An 8,137-nucleotide genomic window follows, 5' to 3' on the forward strand; every position below is an offset into this window, starting at 1 on the left:
AACTATAAAAAAAATAACACCACAACAATTACAGGAGCCCCGTGCAACCAAATTGTGTTATAATTGTGATGAGAAATATGCTTTTGGTGATAAGTGCTCTAGCCTTTGGTTTTTATTACTCTTATCTGATGAAGACCTCTCTCCAACTTGGCCCTTATTGGTCATACTTCCCCACAAACATTGTCGTTCAAAGGTTGGATTAATGGGTTTCAAGTTCTGCTCCTCATTGATTTGGGTAGTTCACATAACATCATTCATCCTCGCATTGCTCAACACCTAAATCTACCTTTTACCTCCATAACACCTTTTCAAGTTATGGTTGACAATGGTGATTATATTGCATGCCATGATTATTGTCCTAAGGTTTCTATTTCCTTCCAAGAATATGTTTTCAATGTACCTTTATACTTGTTGCCTATTGAGGCTGCAAATTTTTTAGGGGTTGCATGGTTGTGTACATTAGGTACGATATAAGCAGATTTTTCTATTCCTTCCTTTACCTTCACTCATCAAGGGTCGACCATTACTATCATAGGAGATTCAATAACTCTAACACTAGTTACTTTCCATCAAATATGTCATTTTGTTCATCAAGATGATATTGCTTCTTGTCATTTATTTTCTATTACCATTATTGTTGAACCCTTTACTATATCCCTTCCGATCTTTTTACCTTCCACTCTTACTAATCCTCACCTTACACAATTAATCTCTAAAGTTGACCGTGTTTTTCAAAAACCTCATGGCCTACCCCATTCCCACCTACATGACCACCATATTCCTTTATTACCAAACACTATAATTAATGTCAAGCCCTACCGCTATCCTTACTCTCAAAAAGCCACTATGACCACTTTGATCACTAAAATGTTACAGGAAGGCATTATAAAGTCTAATAGTAACCCTTTATCTTCCTTGGTGCTATTGGTAAAAAAGAAAGACGGTTCTTGACATTTTTGTATGGAAGGAAGGAATTATAAAGTCTAACACTAACCCTACCATTGATGAATTGTTGGATGGAGTTGGAACTGTCCAAGTGTTCTCTAAGATTGATTTACATTTGGGTTACCATCAAATTTATGTTGTCCCTTTAGATACTTATAAAATAACTTTTTGGACATTTGATGCCCATCATGAATTTTTAGTTATGCCATTTGGTTTATTAAATGCTCCATCCATTGTCTATTCAACCATGAATGATTTGCCTAGACCTTATTTGAGAGAATTTTTCATACTTTTTTAATGATATTTTGATCTATATAAAATAATTCATGACCCATTTAGATCATTTAAGTTTGATTTTATAGCCACTATTAAATAACCAGTTTCATGCCAAGCATGCCAAATGTGTGTTTGGTGTTCCATCAGTGACATATCTAGGCCACATTATTTCAAGGCAGGGTGTTGCACCTAGCCTAGACAAGCTCACAACCACTTTGGACTAGCTCATTCCTCATTTATTCACTGTTGAATCAGATAAATACGAAAACAATTCCCAGCAAGGTTTTGAATGAGACAAATATAATACGTATTATTATTTCTAACAAGTGTGTTAGTGTTTCAGATATAAGTACAGGCAAGTTGATATGCATCCATACCAGGACCAAGAGACATGAGCTAAGCACTGGATAAAGGCTGAGCAAATGAAGGGAACACATCAGACAAAGACAATCACAAACACAGACACAAAAGAAATAAAGAAAAAGGACATGAGCTACCAAGATGATGGAAAAAACTAAGTTAAAACACACCAGACAGAGACTCGAATACACAGACGAAGATAAAGAAAAATGGATTGCGTCTAAAGACACAACGAGACGAACTACCTAGCATATATAATCTTAGAAGAACACATGAAGACATTAAAACAGAAGAAGAAAGATAAAAAAAAATGGGCGAGCGCTTATCCACAAATCAAAACTGCGTGTGTCAAAGCAAGTACACCTACCAGTCAACAAAGGACAACACCTCCATCACTACAATACCAAGAAAGTACAGAGATATCTTAATGTCAGTCATAGAAGCAAACAAATGGTACAAAAGACCTCGTGAAGCACAGATTCAGCAAGCAAACATTTAATGCAAGATCAAAGGCATTAAATGCAATAATCCATGAAGATTGTGCAAACTAGATAAAAGAATCAGATGATGGTTAGTTAAGCATCAAAACGAAGTCTGCTCACGGACGGAAGAGGACTACCACCAGAATGAGACACTGAAGTATCAGACGAAGCTTATGAAGAATAGTCAAGGCAAGACACGGACCAGACAAGTCAAGACAGATGAAGCAAATGACATAGGAAACCGAGCATCAAAAGATGAATAGATGGAACACGAATATGCGCCAGATGATCATAAAATATCCAGACAAAGTTGTATCAAGTGCAACTGTTCTAAAGCATAAATCAGATGAGGCATATTTCTAAGGTCAGAAGAAAGTCAATCATGCATCAAGGCCAAGAGCAGAACAAACTAAAAGATACTCTGGATGAAGACAAGTTTGTATGTAATGTTGACCAGACCATATAAGACGCCAAAGCATCTATGTCAAATACTCAGATGGAGAACAAGACGTGAGAAGCATGAGATTAACAGACGCAGACAAAGACTACCGCATAAGCACTTATCAAGTCTCAAAAGATTACTCAAAGAATCATCTACGATCACATAAGTATTCTCAATGTTATAACATTATTAAAAGAAGAAAAGAAGAAGAAAAGAAGCATGCAAAAGCAGAGCATGCATGTGTCAGAAAAAGTGCATTACTTTTTCAGAAAAAGACAATGGCTATATTGCTGCATGACTAGAAAAAGACAAATAATTTCTAGGTCTCAGATAAAGTCAAACACTACTGGTAACAGGACAAAGAAGAATACAAGCAATGTCTAAGAACAGGAAGCAACATTTAATACAAGACCAAATGTATTAAATGAAAGGATCAAACTAGTCATGAACGACTATATTTGCTTTAACGGACATATGCAACGGGCAAATTTTACAGGCCTATAAGTATGCAATAACATCAAACCGAAAAAGGATGGCAAAGAAGTAATGAAGGAATAATTATAGGCTTTGCCCTAGGCTTTGATAAGAAGAAAAATAGTGATATCAAGCCCACAAGACAAAGAGACCAGAGATGAGTATTCATAGTCATATGTACAATGAAATATTGTATTTGTATCTCAATAAACTAAGGTGCTCGAAATGTCACTTGTGGACAAACCTTAAAGAGTTTTGTAAACCTATGTATCCTCTCCATGAGAGTAACCCAACTTCTCAAACACAGGTCTCTGTAAGACTAGGGTAGAAAACCTTAGAAAGTGCAGGAAATTCCCAATCATCTCTGTGAGAGTCATTCATGCACTCAGACCAAAGCAAAAATCTCTAATTGTAAAATCCTGAAGAGACTAGGGAAAGAATACTTGTAAAGCCTGGAGGGGTTTGTCAAAGAATACTCACTGAGAGTCAGAAGTGGCTGAACAAAGAATACTAGCGTTGGTGAGTGAAGCCAACAGGCCAAGAGTGGTCGAGAATACTTGGGGAACTAGAAGTTGTTTAAGAATATTAGCGTTGGTGAGTGAAGCCAACGGGCCAGGAGTGGTCAAGAATACTTGGAGAACCAGAAGTGGTTTAAGAATACTAGCGTTGGTGAGTGAAGCTAACGGGCCAGGAGTGGTCGAGAATACTCAGGTCCAGGAGTGGACGACAATACTCAATGTTCTTAATTTTGATATCTAATGAAACCCTTCAATTGAAGGAGATTGGAGGTAGCTTAGTTGAGCGAACCAATATAAAATGATTGCATTATTTTTCTTGTTTAACTAGGAACAAATCTTCTTTACTGATTAAATCTTTGTGAAAGACTTCGTCCAATATTTACATATCGTTAAAACCATTTTTCAGACGAAGACGCAATTTCATTTAACAAATATATTACACTGAAAAGATTTATCTACTACTTGTTTTTAAACGAAACTATCTTAAAAAGGAAAATATAAGAACTTCAATAATTATTATAAACCATTTTCCTCAGCAGACGATAAACCCTTCAGACGCAATGACCTTGTGTTAACCAAATTATGCCTAACCATCTGATATTCAAAAATGCATTGGACGAAGTATATTACTCTTGCGAAAATGTCTTTAAAATTCCTTTACACGCACACACATTTTCTACCCCCTTTCTATGTGTTTTTTCGCTAACTTCATTCATAACCCATCATGGGTTTTTGGGTCTTATAAGATTTTATAGGCAATTTGTTTGTCATTATGCGACCATAGTTGTCGTTCTTATAGATTTACTTAAGAATTTTACTTTTACATGGATTACAGAAGCTTAAATTGCTTTTATGAAATTAAAAAATAATGCATCAATAATTCCCCTATTTTGGGCTTGTTAGATTTTTCTTCTCCTTTTTTCTTGGAGACGGATGCTTCTGCTATTGCTATAGGCATAGTTCTTTCTCAACATGGTCACCCATTAACGTTCTTCAACAAAAAGCTCTGCACAAAGATGCAATCCAAATCGTTTATGTTAGGGAGATGTTTTTAGTTACTAAAATAATTAAGAAGTGGAGGCAATACTTGATGGGTCAACACCAAAAGAGCTTACAATGTTTGCTAGCCTAAGCCATTCACACACCTAAACATCAGAAATGGATCACTAAACTTTAGGGTTTTCACTTTGAGATAGTATATCGCTTTGGTCACCATAATGCAATCATTGATGCCTTGTCCAGACCAAACCTTACTAGCCTTTTGATGTTCTCCATTTCTTCTCAAGTCCCTTCTTTCCTCACACAATGGAAGCAGTTTATCATTCTCATCCATCTGGTTAACTCTTAAAAATAAAATTATTGACAAATTCTTCCACCAAAGAATGTTTTACCTAGTTTAATGACTTGATTTATTTTCAAGGTTGTCTATTTGTGCCTGATATTAAGGATTGGCGTCACCAATTAATGGTTGAATTTCATCTAACACCCACTCTTGGACATTTTGGTCATAAGTAGACCACGTGTCATTTCACTACTTCTTATTATTATCCTTCCATGGTTATTGATCTCAAGTTGTTCATTCGCTAGTGTGAAGTTTCTCAAAAAGCCAAGTACTTGACATAAAAGAAGTTTGGACTATTACAACCAATACACAACCTGTTTCATGTTTGGGAAGATATCATGATGGACTTTATCACACACTTACCTAGTTCTTTTGGTCACATGTCTATTTGGGATATGTGTGACCTCTTGAGCAAATATGCTCATTTTTTGGCTCTTTCATCCACGTTCACTCCTCTGCAACTAGCTCACTATTTCCTGGTTGAGATTTGAAAGTTGCATGATTTAACTAGATCAATTATTTTTTACCATGACCCATTTTTCTTAAGTGCATTCTAAAAGGAATTATTCAAGGCCTATGGTACTAAACTTCATTTTAGTTCTACCTACCATCCACATATTGATGGTCAAATAGAGATTTTGAATTGTTGCTTGGAAGGTTATCTATGATGTTTCATTTTTGAATGTCCTTGTTCTTGATTTCCCTTTCTACATTTAGCAGAATATTGGTATAACACTATGTATCATTCGAGCATTTGCACTACTTCATTTCAATTTCTCTATGAATGCCATCCCCTTTCTATTTTGGACCTCCTCCAACATTCTTCTTTTATTCCATCAACTGATTCTATCTTACAACAACACGATGGGATTCTGTTACTGGTCAAACATCACCTTATCACAACCAGACAACATATGAAAGACTATGCTTACTATGACACCCTTACTACCCCAACACATATATAATATAATTTAATTAAGAAGAATAAACTTTCAAAGGGTTCGTAAAAGGGTTCACATAAAACTTTAAAACTGTTCTTTCTTCAATATAAGAAAATGACTGAAAAATAAAACTTGAAAGGTAAAATTTAAGAGTTTACAATTTTAAAATCATTTATTACAATACCAAATCCATATAAATATTCTGTCCTAGAAATCCTCTGCCCCGATGTCACACTATCAGAGCATTCCCATAATTTAACTGTTGGCATTCTAGATGCCACTCGTAACCAGATCTTCTTCACCTAAAATATCCACAGTTTATACGGTGAGAAAAGAAAATATCTATATGCAAAGTACATACAAACACATCACAATATAATCTCATCATAATTCATTATTTAATAATATATATATATATATATATATATCAATCATTCATCATCTTCACATCTCAATTCACATTTAACATATCTCATTTCACATACATATCTCAATCCACCATAATCCACACCAATTATACAATTTACAACATCATTTCCATATCCATTATTCATGTCAATCTTACAATTAACAATATCATTTCCACATCCATAATTCACACCAATCTTACAATTAACAATATCATTTCCACATCCATATTTCACACCAATCTTACAATTAACACTATGCCAAGACCTCGCCACATCTGACACAAATGATACAGGTTAATTGCCTCCCACACCAAACCAAGGTCACGCCCTCCCTGTGGCATCACTTACCCAGGGGCCGTGCCATCCCTAGTCATTAAGGAGTACGCTCGTCCCTGAAGCATCACCTACCCAGGGTTCGTATCATCCCTGAAGCATCACCTACCCAGGGTTCGTATCATCCCTGATCATCCGAGAGTACGCTCGTCCCTGAAACAACAACTACCCAGGGTTTGTATCATCCCTGATTATCCAGGAGTACGCCCGTCCCTGAAGCATCAACTACCAGGGTTCGTATCATCCTTGATCCTTTAGTGTGAGGAACCACAATCACATTACAATCCACACAATCTCTTGCAATTAATCCTATGCCAGGGCTGCCATAATTGACATAAGTGGTGTGTGTTAACTCTCTTACTCATCCCACACCATGCTAGGGTCACGCCCTCCCTGTAGCACCACTTACCCAGGGGTTGTGCCATCCCTAGTCACTGATGTGAGGCACCACAATCACAATCATAATCACATCCATACAACATCTCATCTCATAATTCAAATTCACATCACGTACACAATTCCACCTCACATACACAACAGATAAGCCCAACCAAATAAGGGTTTACACACCCCTCAAGTAATTCACATCAAGATCATTCATTCTTATCAATCAATACAATAATAACATTCATAAATTAATATAATTTTAACACCAACAATGAAACCCCCAATTGTTCCAAAACCTAACTCACAGGCACTTTTCTACAGTTTCATTCTCCCTCTCAGATCATCATTCTTACAAATTAAATATGTATTTCTAATCCTCAACACATACAAAATCTACTAGGATCATCAATTTCTCAAACAGAAATATTCCAATTTTCCCAAAACCTAGATTACAGGCACTTTTCTATAATTTCGTTCTCTCTCCTAGAGCATCATTTTTACAAATAAATCATACATTCATAATCCTAAATTCATATAGAATCACATAAAACCAAAAATTCTCCAAACAGAAATAATTATAAAATTAGGGTTCTTCCTCTACCCAACTCTACATATAAATAATTCTCTTTTCTCCCGTACCTGGATAAATAGGAACTAGGGCATAACCTCCACCTCTCTTTCCTTAAACAGGAACGGAAACTAAAACTGGGACAGAACGTCATCCTCTGAGTTCCTCTTGGTCTTCAGAGAGAAGAAAAGGAAAGGAAGAGAGAACAGAAGAGAAGAGAGAGTGAGAATGAGAGGTGTCAAGAAATGAGAGGATTTGAGGCCTATTTATAGGATTTTTCGCCCACCTACCACTACGGCCCGTTCCAAAATCAGAACGGCCCGTTCTGGGCCCTTCAAACCTGTAGACCCCTAAAATTGTCCGGGTCGGAAATAAAGCTAGAAGGCTCTCAAAGACTGAAGGAAGATCAGCCAGAAGGACTCCTGGAAGGCCCTAGGAGGGTTCTCTGTAGGTCTAGAGGTCTTAGGATAGCAAAAATAAGAAAAGTGGGAGGAATGAAGCTCAATACGGCCTCCCAGAGGTTCACTACGGCCGTATTGAGTATTTTGAACTGCAATACGGCCGCGGCGAACTCAGTACGCCCGTATTGAAGTCTTTGAACTTCAATACGGCCGTACTGAATTCAATACGGCCGTATTGAAGTTCAAAAACTTCAATAC

Source organism: Cajanus cajan, chromosome 4 (genome assembly GCF_000230855.2).
Source record: "Cajanus cajan strain Asha chromosome 4, NIPB_CcT2T_4, whole genome shotgun sequence".
Taxonomy (NCBI): domain Eukaryota; kingdom Viridiplantae; phylum Streptophyta; class Magnoliopsida; order Fabales; family Fabaceae; genus Cajanus; species Cajanus cajan.